The following is a 15,624-nucleotide window of genomic DNA, read 5'->3' on the forward strand; positions in this document are numbered from 1 at the left end:
TGCACAGGGCACAGTGGACATAGTTAGCATAAACTTGCAGGTTACCAAAGTCAAGATGTTAAATTGATGGTTCCCCTTTAAGAGATGTAGGGTAAAAAGCCCCTGGGCTTACCATGGTAGTATGGGTCCGTCAGGCAGCATTAGGGAGCAGGCTACGCCTCCCGTGCGCCGAACAGGGCGCAAAACAGGGCCTTTATATGGCCTTCGTGTGTGCCGGCGTATTCGCCTGCCGGCGGAAGCAGAGGGCTTAGTGGTGCCCAGATCGAGGCTCAGCCTCGCTTTCAGGCCGCGTCGCGCCCGGCATGGGGAAGTCAGGCGAGCGGGAAAGACCTAGTCAGGCAGGCCGCCGTGTGCAGTGCAGCGGATCTGCACTTGCTGCTGCCGGGTGGTCTGCTGGATGGGGGGGGGCTCCTGCCCTCCACCCTCGTCGAAGGTCGTCAGGAAGGGGGGTCCTGGGGGCAGAATAGCGCCTTTATAAGGCCTTTGTGTGTGCCGGCGTATTCGCCTGCCGGCGGAAGCAGAGGGCTTAGTGGTGCCCAGATCGAGGCTCAGCCTCGCTTTCAGGCCGCGTCGCGCCCGGCATGGGGAAGTCAGGCGAGCGGGAAAGACCTAGTGTGTTGGTATTGTGGCAGCCCCATGACTCATTGCTTGGCTATCCATGTGGGGACAAGTGCATTGCATGTAGTTGTTACATCCCCTGTGCCTGTGTAACTTGATGTTGGACGATTACTGAGCATGTCATGGCATGGGTCATTTGTGCACATTGCTTGCTAGGTGATGGTGGTGGGACTCGTGTATGGTTTATATGGGATATGTCCATTGTTGGCAGTGCACAAGAGGCACATGTGGAGTTTTGGAATACTCCCTTTGGGTGAATCTGAGATTTCTATGTGACTGAGTTGTGTGTGGCTTTGTGAAGTCAGTGATGCATATGGCTGTGCTGGTGTTGTCACCCATGATGGATAGCGACCTATGGGTTGGACAGGGATGGGTGTTCCGTGGGGATCTACATGCAGGTCCATATGTGGTGTTTGTGCTGTGGCGTGCCCTTTGTGCCGTTGGAAGATGTGGTGTAGTTGGAATGGGTATCGATCATGGCCTCTGTGCATTAATGTTGTGTTCCCTTTGAGACAGTTGCAATCATTGTTCAAGTGTTTGGCGGGTGAGGAAGATGCAGATGTGAGTGGTTGTGAGTGGTTGCGCAAAGGTGATGTGCTTACCACAGATGTCTGTGCCTGTCGCAGTGCCTCGTAAGTCAGCGCAGGTCTCCTCTGGGGTCAGGCACTCCCCAGGGCCGGGTGGGGTTCCTCTGAGAGCATGGGTGACTGTGAATTTGGTGTACTTGAGCTTCTTCCACTGATTCTCATCCACCCACATCTTCTTGAGGTCCCTCAGGGTGCATTGCTCAATGCCCAGGGTGTTGATCTCCTGCATGAGTATGGCCCAGTGTTCCTGCCATTGGCTCTGCATTGTGTGCTGCCCAGGGGTCCAGATAATGGTTGTCAAGTTTTGTTGGATGAACTCCACCATCACTTCCACATCTCCTTCAATGAAGTTCATCTTGTGCCGGCCCATCTTAGTACCTTCCATCTTGCTAGACATCACGACCTCTGCAGCGATTGGGGCCACTGTTGTGGTGGTTTATATTGATTGTCAGTAGAGAAGGTGGAGGCGTTTGACGCTACCTTCTATGGGTGTGATTTCGCTTCTGTTTGATAGTGGCAATCGCATTTACTGCATTGAGTGAGTGTGCAACTGTTGGGAACAGCATGTGGTGTGAGAAACCTGAGGGTATTCTCACTCCTAAACCCCCTGGGTTCTCTTCTCAGGTGGCAAGGGAAAGGCCATTACTCTTGGATTCCGACCTTGGGAGTGGAGAAACGAGGGAGGATCACCTGGGAGGAGGGTCCTTAGACATTACGAGTGGGGAGCCCACAGACAAGACAAGACATCCCCCTTTACCTAATTTTGACCAACCTAACCCTCCACCGACCTTTATGGACTACAAGACCTCTTCCCTCATTTCCCCACATTTAACATTTGAAAGTACTGGGACGAGGAAGAGGAGACTGAGAGCAATGAACACTACACCTTCATTTTACCACTATGGTACTGGGATGAAGAAGAGGCCTGCAAAGTATGGTGAGAGTCAGGCATGTCTCTTTAATCATAGTCAGGCAAACCTGAGTAAGGGTCCACACCTGCAAACTGTTTAGTAGTTGCAGGTGTATAAAAAAATGTGTTTATTTATTTTATTTTGGTTGGATAAATTAAATTAACCTTTCAAAACAAATGTTTCACATACATGATTCATTAAAATACATAGTTTTCATTCTCAATCATCATTAGTTAAAATATGCACATAAGAATTTCAGTATTTTCATAATTCTCAGAAGGAAGAGACATAATTATATAAGTGCAAATCACATTATTTACATTGCAATTTATATTATTTACATAATTCAAGGAAAAAACCCGAGTTACATTCATCAATGATTACATTCATAGAGGTAGTGATTAACTAACTCAGACTTCGACAAACCACACACCAAAAAAATTCAATTTGGAATATCACTAATCTCACTATTACAATGAATTAACATCGGAGAGTGATTGAGGAGTCATCTGCATGCAATGTTGATTTTAGGAACTGCATAGTAGCTATTCTTATTGAAATTTTGGGTGTGGCAAACAATTCATACCATAATTCGTTATCAGAGCGAGATATACAATGTAACCGAGTTAGTTTGTGGAGAATTGTTTCTCTTTGCTTTATTAGAGCAACACATACAATCAGTATGTGTTTAAGAGTCTCTTCCATTCCAGCAATTTTACCGAATCGGCATTGTGCAGATTCTGCTTTGATTAAACCTCTTCTCAATAAAATTTGATTCGTTGGCCATAAATTCAAGCGGAATCTTAGAATTTGATTTCTCAATGTGGCTGAAGGACATTTCAATAAATAATCAGTTGCTTGTCGGAATTTTTTATGACCAAACAATGCTCCATCAAAATCTTTTAGTTCTGGACATTTTTGTTGAGTGCAATGCCAGTCAAATTGATACAGCTTCAGTTTTGCCCTATTCGGATTATTGAGTAGCAAATCTAATGATATGTTTGATTCGCTCAGGTTATCAAGAACAGTGGTTCTCCAGTTCATTGGAAATAGATGTTGAGAGCGCAATAAGTAGTCTGCCAATGTTGTTAGTACATTGTTTGCCGTTAGGCCTAAAAGACATTTTCGAAGGAGGCTGCATCTTTTTCAGGCTGCTTGAATGTGTATCGAAAGGGTGCCCAATTCAAAACACAGAAGGGCATTTGGGGTTGATTTAGGAAGGTTAAGTGTTTTTTTCCAGAACTGGGCTTCCATTCTATCCCAATACCTTCGTTTTTGAGGAGTCCAAGTTTCAGCCCCATAGGTGATGATGGGAATTACCTTTTGTAGATAAAATGTTAAAACATGGGAACAAGAAAACTTACCAAACTTGGCTAAAAGTATTTTGGCCTGTGAAATTAAGGATGTAAGTTTCCTATTTATACTGCTTTGTTGTGGCTTGTTCGTGGCTGAATTGCTCAACATAGTACCAAGATATTTGTATTCATTGACTAACACTAATTTTTGATTTAGCAAAAGCCATTCATTGTGTTTCCGATGTTTCGAGTTAGTATTTCTCAATTCCATAACTTGAGTTTTATTCCAAATTAAGTGTTAGGTTGTTCTTGGCAACAAAGGATTCCAGCTGATTAAGTAGCTACTGAAGTCCACTGGGCGTTTGCGAGATTAGGACCAGGTCATCCGCATAGAGAAGCCATGCGATTATTTTCTTGCCGAGCTTGGGTACATCATTAATTACCTTCAGAAATTCTGTGCCTGAGTCAAAAATGAACAAATTAAATAGGGTTGATGCGAGAATGCAGCCTTGTTTGAGGCCGCGTTTAGTATGGATAACTTCGGATAGCAACCCATTCAAGTTCAGTTTGACTTGCATTGTGGTGTTAGAATGTAGTAACTTTATTATCGAGACGAGAGATGATGGGCAACCAAAGCTCGATAATTTGTTAAATAGTAGCTGTCGGTCGACAGAGTCGAATGCGACTCGAAAGTCGACAAACGCCAAGAGGAGAGGTTGCTATTTGGTTGCATAGGCTGATTTAATAGCATTAAGTGTAGTTATATTAATAGCAGTGCCAAGGGCCGCTACGAAACCCATCTGGGAAAGGTTGCGTCGGTTTTCATTAAAGGACCAAATGTTAAGATCTCTCAAGATAATTCTGGTAAAGATTTTGCCCGGTGCGTCAAGAAGCGATATTGGGCGATAGCTCGCTGGGTTCATGCGATCCCCTTTCTTATAAATGGGGACTATCACGGCTTTACACCAAGATGGTGGAATGCTTTGCTTTACCTGGATAGAGAGGAATAAAGTACATAAGATACTGGCCCACAGATTCGGATTCTGTTTTAGGAAATAATTTGACAGGCTATCCGGGCCTGGGGCTCTAGATGAGTTTGCTCTATTGATGTAGAACAATATATCATCCCGATCGAATTTAAGAGAAAATGGGGAGTCAGCCAACCTCAATGGCTCTTGATCGAAGTAATTTTGTGGGAGATCATACATATTCGTAAAGTAATCAACCCAAGATTTCTCAGATACACCGTTAATTTGAGATGATAATTGTGAACACGTTGTGCCTGAGTTAATTAGCTTCCAGATTTGAGAGGTATTTTTTGTCTGTGCCACATGAAGCCACTGCTCACCATCTTGTTGATACATCTTTGCTTTATACACCCTTATCCAGTTTTTGTAATCAGTCTTTATTTTACGCAAAGCCGAGTCACGATATTTCGGCAAAAGAAGCAAGGATTGTCTTTTCTGTTTCCGAAATAAGGACTTTCTATGTCTGATTGATTGGTCAAATACATGAGTAGGACGGGTGCTATTAGATATTTTGCCATAGGATGTGCTAGGAGGGGCAAATAGATGCATTTTATCATGGTATTCTAGAGGAATAAATGCTTCCTGTAAGAGGAGACGATGATCATTAACTAGTTCTTTGCCCAACGCTTCTAAGGCAGGATTTGTCCAGTGTAGTCTATTCAGCTGAGAATTGACATTCATATTTTTTAGCTGTTGTTGACATACCTGTGCTTTGCCCTGAGCATGGACCATGAATTCAATCGTTAACATCAGATGATCACTATCTGAGGAAGGCAGAATAACAAATTTGGAGATCTGATTGAATAGCGTTCTATCTACATAGACATAGTCAATGATTGCTTTCTGTTGTCCACTTGACCAAGTATGGGAAGGTGGGATATCAGTTTTAAGAGCACCATTCAGCATTAACAGACCCCAAGTTTCCACAAAGGAGGACCACTGAGAGACCCGTTCCAAATTTCCTTTTTTGGATGGCAGAAGAAGATGAATATTCAGATCTCCAGCCAAAATAATATGTGCGATGTTAGAGGTGGCAACAATGTTTTCCATAATTGTATTGAGATCCTTTAAAAAAAAGGAGGTTAGAATAGCCATGGGATTCCAATAGAGATTAATAATTGCAATTTTTGTGTTCTGAAGCGAAATTATAGACCATTGCATATAGGAATTCGGAGAGGGACAATCAGCTACATTGGTTATAGTGGAAATATCAGAAATTGTTGCTAGACCAGACATTGGTCTACCTTTCTGGCCTTTAATCGCAGGGACCAGATGAATGTGATGGTTGTCCCAGGATGGCGAAACCATTAACCAAGTCTCTTGTAGAAGCACTACATCAAAGGATTTTGTTGCAGATGTTATGCTTTCTTTTGGGAAAGTTGCAGGGATTGGTCCCACAGCTTCCATTCTTTCTGATTGTTGTATGCCCTCAATTAGGGGACTTTCACCATTGGTAGGAATTCATTTGAATCCAAGTTCAAAGAGTGCCGATCTCGCAGACCATATGATGTTAAAAATGACACGAGATCTAATCCAGAGACAAGAAACAGTCGAATCATTTTCATCAGGAAATTCGACCCGATCAATATCTACTGAGACAAGATCCTCCAACATTGGGATATCAGAGAATATTTCCATGTACTCCTTCTATTCATAGTATAAGTTGGAAAGGATCCTCCTCGACAACTAAGAAATATTGAATGTAGTTGTGGGGGATTTTCATTCCTACTGTCCGAAATCATTGAGGCCACTTTCTTTATGCGTGGTACTTCTTGGGTAGAGTTCGCTTTCTCAATCGCTGCTGGAAGCTGAAATGAGACATTTCTGGAATTCGGCCTCTGAACTATAATTAATGAGGAGTCATGATTAGGGCCACAAGTGGATGATTTCATGGCGGACTTAAGTTTTTTCTGTTCTAAGGTTAGGGCCACTAAACAGTCCCTAATCGAGGATAGAATGTCATTTTGCATATTTGTCTGTAATACCGGTACAGTTGGTGTAACAGAGAGATTCTTTATATCTGTGACAGTCTCTTTATTTCGAGACGGCAAAGTGATTGGATTATCAGTAGCTTCAGAACTCTGTGTTGGAATTTTAGGAATGACAAGGGTGGATTTCATCAACGGATGTAACATAACCGGATTTGGCTGAAATTGACGCGTGTAATCATCCACGGCTTTCCTAAGTTCTACATGATTAGGTAGAGGATCGGAATGACCTGAGATATTTTTAGAGAAAATCTTAGCTGATGCTATTGACTGCACCTCAAAGGGTGAATATTCACACTCATTTTCACATTCTTCCACTACCTGTACCAATTCATCCAGTGGGGAGTGTTTTAGGTCTATCTGCAAGCCACTCATCCTGTCATTTGTAGATCTTTTCTTTTCTTGTACCAGATTAGTGTATTTTTTAGTTATAGCATTAGATGCCAATCTTGAACCACTCACGGGCTTTGATAGTAATTTGATGAACTGTTTACTTTGGCCAGTTGATTTTTGATTTTTTGTTTTTTTTACATTTGTGGTAAGTTCAGATTTTTGTTTCTTGGAGTTTTTATCAAAAATCATATACGCTTCTTTATGTATCTGTACACACTCCGCTATAGGAGGTGCCTTAGGAGAGGAAGTCATAGGTGATTCATCTGTAGGTGTCAGAGGCAACAAGGGCACTACAACCGGCAACTCCACTGGAGTCTCACGAATGATGCCCTCTAGGAATGGAACAGCAGCTTTTAGAGATAGTGTAGTTTTATTGGTTGAACACCGACTGCATTGAGAGCCAAGCTGATCAACAACCAGTTTTAGTGTGGCTACAAGCTCTGGTATCAGATTAAATGATGACAGAGCAACTTTTTCATCAAACACCTGCCTATGGGCCAAAGAATCAGCAATCGATTTTTGCAAAATAGCACTGTATTTAAGATTATCAGCAATAGAGTTTACTTTAGAATCAAGAACTTCGAATAATTTTGCAAGAGATGTTATAGCAATATTCATCACTTCTAGCGTTATTATTGGGGATTTTTTCACGAGCGACCCTCTGGTTGAAACAGAGTTGACTCGATCTGATCTTCTTGGAGTCGGCGGAATAAATGAAATGGAGATTTCAGTTTCAGATGTGCTTTCATTCCGAAATAAAACAGGAGATTTAGAAAGATCATGATTATGTTCTTTGGCCGGGAAACAAGAATTTGTTGACTGAAGATCGATGATAGCATCATCAACAACATTGATGACACTTTTAGACTTATTTAATGAGTTCACAACATTACCTGTACGAGCATTTTGTAAAATCATGGTATCTGATAGAGAGATATTACATGGTTGTTCATAGCCTTTGTTACTGGCTTTGGGTCCAATGTTGTTGGAGAGCTCATTAAGGGTTGTTTGGTAACCAAACATTCTTGATTATCAGAAAGTGGTTGAGCCTCTACATTAGAGACGCTTAAATTCGCTAATTCAGGCATTTTCGCCATCAAACGACTAACATGCAATGCTGGGAGAGGACTGTCTTTATGTAAGGATTCGCATAACGCACGTAATCGTGAAGGGGAAGGCATGTCTGTGCGTAAATTATAGATTTTACCTCTTTTGTCAGTCATAATTGGCAAAAATATGTTAGTAGAAATGTATTTGGTAAATTATAGATATACAGGGTAATTCATAGAAATTTGCACAAAAGTGGCGCACGCGGCTGGCGCACAGCCAGCCGCGTGCGATAAAATCCTTTTCATCGCACAGCGTATTCATGGATTTTAGCCTCAAAAACCAGCCGTGGCGAAGAGTGGTGCAGCGACCCTGCAGCAGCGCCAGTTACGCCCCCAAGAACGCCCTCACGCAAGGAAAAGCCTTCAAAATTCCCAAATCATCGCAAAGGGCTGCGCTAACCCTGGACCAGTTCACAGGGCTGCCAAAGAGCAAACGCCAAGCGGGGAACGTGTATTTCAGTGGTTCTCGGGAAGTTTCACACGCGATTGTCCTGGGTACGTGTACATCAGGGGTGCGCGGGAAGTAACACACGCGATTCCATCAGGGCACGTGTATTCCAGGGGTGCGCGGGAAGTATCAAACGCAAAACAGCAGGGCACGTGCATTTCAGGGGTGCGCAGGAAGTATCACACGCGATTCCATCAGGGTACGTGTATTCCAGGGGTGCGCGGGAAGTATCACACGCAAAAGCAGCAGGGTACGTGTATTTCAGGGGTGCGCGGGAAGTATCACACGCGATTCCATCAGGGTACGTGTATTCCAGGGGTGCGCGGGAAGTATCACACGCAAAAGCAGCAGGGTACGTGTATTTCAGGGGTGTGTGGGAAGTATCACATGCGATTCCATCAGGGTACGTGTATTTCAGGGGTGCGCGGGGAGCACTACACGTGAATTGCTCGTGTGGGTCCTCCCAGGTGTTCCCTCTACACCCACCACGGCCCCTGTAGGCGGCCCACACCACAGGGGACTACCCTGCACATGTCCCGCAGGCAGCCCATCCACCATGCCCATGCCCCCCAGCCAACCCACATGTCACCTTGCACTACTGCCCACCAACGCATGTCCCCCTGCACCCCCACCCTCCAGCAGTGCAGGGCACCCTCCACAAGGCCCCCACTCACGTCTCCCAGCACCCCCAACCCCCACCAGTCAGGGGCACCATCCACCAGGCCCCCACTCATGTCCCCCTTCACCCCCACCCCCCAGCACTGTGGTGCACCCTCCACCAGGCCCCCACTCATGTCCAACTCATGTCTCGCAGCACCCCCACCCCCCACCAGTCAGGGACACCCTCCACCAGGCCCCCACTCATGTCCCCCTGCACCCCCACCCCCAGCAGTGCAGGGAACCCTCCACCAGGCCCCCACTCATGTCCCCCAGCACCCCCACCCCCCAGCAGTGCAGGGCACCCTCCACCAGGCCCCCACTCATGTCCCCCTGCACCCCCACCCCCCAGCAGTGCAGGGCACCCTCCACCAGGCCCCCACTCATGTCTCCCAGCACCCCCACCCCCCAGCAGTGCAGGTCACCCTCCACCAGGCCCCCACTCATGTCTCCCAGCACCCCCACCCCCCACCAGTCAGGGGCACCCTCAACCAGGCCCCCACTCATGTTCCCCTGCACCCCCACTCCTCAGCACTGTGTTGCACCCTCCACCAGGCCCCCACTCATGTCCAACTCATGCCTCCCAGCACCCCCACCCCCAGCAGTGCAGGGCACCCTCCACCAGGCCCCCACTCATGTCCACCTGCACCCCCACCCCCCAGCAGTGGAGGGCACCCTCCACCAGGCCCCCACTCATGTCTCCCAGCACCCCCACCCCCCACCAGTCAGGGGCACCCTCCACCAGGCCCCCACTCATGTCCCCCTGCACCCCCACCCCCCAGCACTGTGGGGCACCCTCCACCAGGCCCCCACTCATGTCTCGCAGCACCCCCACCCCCCACCAGTCAGGGACACCCTCCACCAGGCCCCCACTCATGTCCCCCTGCACCCCCACCCCCCAGCACTGTGGTGCACCCTCCACCAGGCCCCCACTCATGTCCAACTCATGTCCCCCTGCACCCCCACCCCCCAGCAGTGCAGGGCACCCTCCACCAGGCCCCCACTCATGTCCCCCTGCACCCCCACCCCCCAGCAGTGCAGGGCACCCTCCACCAGGCCCCCACACATGTCCCCCTGCACCCCACCCCCAGCAGTGCAGGGCACCCTCCACCAGGCCCCCACTCATGTCCCCCTGCACCCCCACCCCCCAGCACTGTGGTGCACCCTCCACCAGGCCCCCACTCATGTCCAACTCATGTCCCCCTGCACCCCCACCCCCCAGCAGTGCAGGGCACCCTCCACCAGGCCCCCACTCATGTCCCCCTGCACCCCCACTCCCCAGCAGTGCAGGGCACCCTCCACCAGGCCCCCACACATGTCCCCCTGCACCCCACCCCCAGCAGTGCAGGTCACCCTCCACCAGGCCCCCACTCATGTCTCCCAGCACCCCCACCCCCCACCAGTCAGGGGCACCCTCAACCAGGCCCCCACTCATGTTCCCCTGCACCCCCACTCCTCAGCACTGTGTTGCACCCTCCACCAGGCCCCCACTCATGTCCAACTCATGCCTCCCAGCACCCCCACCCCCAGCAGTGCAGGGCACCCTCCACCAGGCCCCCACTCATGTCCACCTGCACCCCCACCCCCCAGCAGTGGAGGGCACCCTCCACCAGGCCCCCACTCATGTCTCCCAGCACCCCCACCCCCCACCAGTCAGGGGCACCCTCCACCAGGCCCCCACTCATGTCCCCCTGCACCCCCACCCCCCAGCACTGTGGGGCACCCTCCACCAGGCCCCCACTCATGTCTCGCAGCACCCCCACCCCCCACCAGTCAGGGACACCCTCCACCAGGCCCCCACTCATGTCCCCCTGCACCCCCACCCCCCAGCACTGTGGTGCACCCTCCACCAGGCCCCCACTCATGTCCAACTCATGTCCCCCTGCACCCCCACCCCCCAGCAGTGCAGGGCACCCTCCACCAGGCCCCCACTCATGTCCCCCTGCACCCCCACCCCCCAGCAGTGCAGGGCACCCTCCACCAGGCCCCCACACATGTCCCCCTGCACCCCACCCCCAGCAGTGCAGGGCACCCTCCACCAGGCCCCCACTCATGTCTCCCAGCACCCCCACCCCCCACCAGTCAGGGGCTCCCACCACCAGGCCCCCACTCATGTCGCCCTGCACCCCCACCCCCCAGCACTGTGTTGCACCCTCCACCAGGCCCCCACTCATGTGCAACTCATGTCTCCCAGCACCCCCACCCCCCAGCAGTGCAGGGCACCCTCCACCAGGCCCCCACTCATGTCCCCCTGCACCCCCACCCCCCAGCAGTGCAGGGCACCCTCCACCAGGCCCCCACTCATGTCTCCCAGCACCCCCACCCCCCACCAGTCAGGGGCACCCTCCACCAGGCCCCCACTCATGTCCCCCAGGCCCCCACTCATGTCTCCCAGCACCCCCACCCCCCACCAGTCAGGGGCACCCTCCACCAGGCCCCCACTCATGTCCCCCTGCACCCCCACCCCCCAGCACTGTGGTGCACCCTCCACCAGGCCCCACTCATGTCCAACTCATGTCTCCCAGCACCCCCACCCCCCAGCAGTGCAGGGCACCCTCCACCAGGCCCCCACACATGTCCCCCTGCACCCCCACCCCCCAGCAGTGCAGGGCACCCTCCACAAGGCCCCCACTCATGTCTCCCAGCACCCCCACCCCCCACCAGTCAGGGGCACCCTCCACCAGGCCCCCACTCATGTCCCCCTGCACCCCCACCCCCCAGCACTGTGGTGCACCCTCCACCAGGCCCCCACTCATGTCTCCCAGCACCCCACCCCCACCAGTCAGGGGCACCCTCCACCAGGCCCCCACTCATGTCCCCCTGCACCCCACCACCCAGCACTGTGGTGCACCCTCCACCAGGCCCCCACTCATTTCCAATTATGTCTCCCAGCACCCCCACCCCCCTAGCAGTGCAGGGCACCCTCCACCAGGCCCCTACACATGTCCCGCTGCACCCCCACCCCCCAGCAGTGCAGGGCACCCTCCACCAGGCCCCCACTCATGTCTCCCAGCACCCCCACCCCCCACCAGTCAGGGGCACCCTCCACCAGGCCCCCACTCATGTCCCCCTGCACCCCCACCCCCCAGCACTGTGGTGCACCCTCCACCAGGCCCCCACTCATGTCCAACTCATGTCTCCCAGCACCCCCACCCTCCAGCAGTGCAGGGCACCCTCCACCAGGCCCCACTCATGTCCCCCTGCACCCCCACCCCCCAGCAGTGAAGGGCACCCTCCACCAGGCCCCCACACATGTCCCCCTGCACCCCCACCCCCCAGCAGTGCAGGGCACCCTCCACCAGGCCCCCATTCATGTCCCCCTGCACCCCCACCCCCGAGCAGTGCAAGGCACCCTCCACCAGGCCCCCACTCATGTCCCCCTGCACCCCCACCCTTCAGCAGTGCAGGGCACCCTCCACCAGGCCCCCACACATGTCCCCCTGCACCCCCACCCCCCAGCAGTGTGGGGCACCTGCCAGCAGGCCCCCACACATGTCCCCCAGCCAACACGTCATCACAATCCAGACCCCAGGCCCCCACTCATGTCTCCCAGCACCCCCACCCCCACCAGTCAGGGGCACCCTCCACCAGGCCCTCACTCATGTCCCCCAGGCCCCCACTCATGTCTCCCAGAACCCCCACCCCCCAGCAGTGCAGGGCACCCTCCACCAGGCCCCCACACATGTCCCCCTGCACCCCCACCACCCAGCAGTGCAGGGCACCCTCCACCAGGCCCCCACTCATGTCTCCCAGCACCCCCACCCCCCACCAGTCAGGGGCACCCTCCACCAGGCCCCCACTCATGTCCCCCTGCACCCCCACCCCCCAGCACTGTGGTGCACCCTCCACCAGGCCCCCACTCATGTCCAACTCATGTCTCCCAGCACCCCCACCCCCCAGCAGTCAGGGGCACCCTCCACCAGGCCCCCCCTCATGTCCCCCTGCACCCCCACGTCCCAGCACTGTGGTGCACCCTCCACCAGGCCCCCACTCATGTCCAACTCATGTCTCCCAGCACCCCCGCCCCCCAGCAGTGCAGGGCACCCTCCACCAGGCCCCCATTCATGTCCCCCTGCACCCGCACCCCCGAGCAGTGCAGGGCACCCTCCACCAGGCCCCCACACATGTCCCCCTGCACCCCGACCCACCAGCAGTGCAGGGCACCCTCCACCAGGCCCCCACTCATGTCCCCCTGCACCCCCACCCTCCAGCAGTGCAGGGCACCCTCCACCAGGCCCCCACACATGTCCCCCTGCACCCCCACCCCCCAGCAGTGTGGGGCACCTGCCAGCAGGCCCCCACACATGTCCCCCAGCCAACACGTCATCACAATCCAGACCCCAGGCTCCTATGCCCACCCAAATCACACCCCACGCCACCTCAGTCCAAACACCCAACAGAGCTTTACATCCATTCAAAATTGAAATACCCATTACATGATAGATAACAAATAAGCAGTATGAGCATGAGTACAAGTCCGTCAGACCCACACAATGGCAACACATGACTGTGAAAACCCACATTGTGGCAGGCATGAAACCAATGAGAGAAGTCCACCCATTGAAGTAAGAAACAAAAATGTATTACAGTGTAAATGAAGTGAATGAAATCAAAACAAACAATAATGGCAACAAAAATCAAAATGCAGCATGTCCACAAAAATAATAAATAATGAAAATGGGAATCCAAAATAACCGTAATGAAATTGTGTAATGAAGTCACCGTCCAACAAAGCAAATCCAAAGGGAAAGTGAAGTGAAAATCCATTGCTCCATGGTGAAAAAATAATGAAAGATGAAGGCCACAAATCCACTGTCAAACTATGTACAAAGAGCAAATCCAGGGTCCATGATCCCAACGATGTAAATGAAACCTACAATAAAACCCACCTAACTAATAACTATATACAAAAAAGTGGGGCATAGTCCAAGCGCCTCAAATTAAAAAAATAAAATAAAACCTAACACTAATTAACTATATACAATGGCAGCGGGCTAGTCCAACCGCTCACTTCTGGATGTTGCGGGCCAGAGCATCATCGAACTCCTGCTCAATGTCCCGGAGGCGGTCCTGTTCCATGGCCCCGAGGGTCCGCAGGGACGACGACATGTTCTCCTCCAACTCCCTGCGGATTGCCTCGAGGCACTCTGCCCGCCTCAGGGCCCTCCGCATGGAGTTCTCCGCCCTGACCATCGTGAGCCATGCCTCTTCTGCCCACTGCCGCTCCGCATCTATGGCGTTGCCCAACCGCTGCCACACGGAAGACACTTCCCGTCCTGGATCCTCCTGCCCTCCGGCCGATGCCTGCCCCTCCGATGTCGAAGGCCCCGAGCCATCGTGGCTCCCACCTACAGCCTCCTGCTGCTGCTGTTGCTGCTGTTGCTGCTGCTGCTGCTGCTGCTGCTGCTGTCCGTGTGCCCTGTCCGATGGTGCCTGCACATCCTCCTCCAGCTGGGGTGCAGTTGTTAATGTGGCCACCCCTGCTGGATGTCCGACTCTCGACTGTGGCAGGGATCTGTTGTCCACCAGCCTGGCCTCACGGTCAGAGGCAGCTCCACAGGGCACCCAGGTGATACATGTGTGGGGAGATGGCATGGAGGACGACTGGGGCATAGGGGGTTCCGTTGAGGAGGGGGTCGGAACAAGGTCCAGGAAACGGAGGAATCCGGCCATGATGAGCTGTCCCAGTGGGTCAACGAGCCATGCGAGAAGACGTGCAGTCTCATCATGGAAAGACTGCAGGTCAGTTCGCATGGCCCGTTGACGCAACGCCACCCCACCCTGGACAGGCTCAACCTGTTGCAGGATAGCCACATCCGCAGGGAGAGGAAGGCCAGTTGGTGTAAGCCAATCCCCTCCCTGAGAACGGGTCTGGAGGTAGGCATCCCTGCTGGTGCAAGATGATGCAGTGACAGGAGCAGGGACAGGATTGCACACAGGCACCTCCGCGGCAGCCTGTGCTTCCACCTGTCCCTGGTCCTGCACTGCACCACTAGCACCAGTGGAATCCCCACCTCCAGACCCCACCTCTGTTGCTTGCACGGCCTCCTCTTCCACCAAACCCCCCACCAACCTGGATGACTCCGTGCCATCTTCCTCCGTTGGGCCCTGTGGGGTCCTAGCTGCCCCTTCTGCTGCCGAGGAGTCCAACTCCAACCTCCGCCTCCTGGACCTCCCCTCGGCAGCTGCGGCCTCGGACGCGGCACCAGACTCCTCACTCCCCGACGAGATCACAACCTGGGAGGGGAGCCGGGCCTTGCGTCTCCGGCTGGTGGTGCGACCCCTGCCGCTGTGCTCCACAGCACCTTCTCCGCCCTCTTCATCAATTGATGCTGCAGACAGGGAGAAATAAAACACAGGCATCAGGGCACTGTATAATGGACTCATAAACACATGACAGTTGTATATGAGTGGCATTGGCAAACCTCAGACATGGCATCACAATCCCCAACACACATGTCATTTCAACTTGCACACATGAGCTATACCACAGCCATATCACAACAGCCAGCACCATCCATACACATACAACAGCATGAGCAGGCAAAGGTGAGCCAGACATCACATGCGACACAGGGAGTGCACTACAC

This window comes from Ambystoma mexicanum, chromosome 9, assembly GCF_040938575.1.
Source record: "Ambystoma mexicanum isolate Mex_15411 chromosome 9, UKY_AmexF1_1, whole genome shotgun sequence".
In the NCBI taxonomy this organism is placed as follows: domain Eukaryota; kingdom Metazoa; phylum Chordata; class Amphibia; order Caudata; family Ambystomatidae; genus Ambystoma; species Ambystoma mexicanum.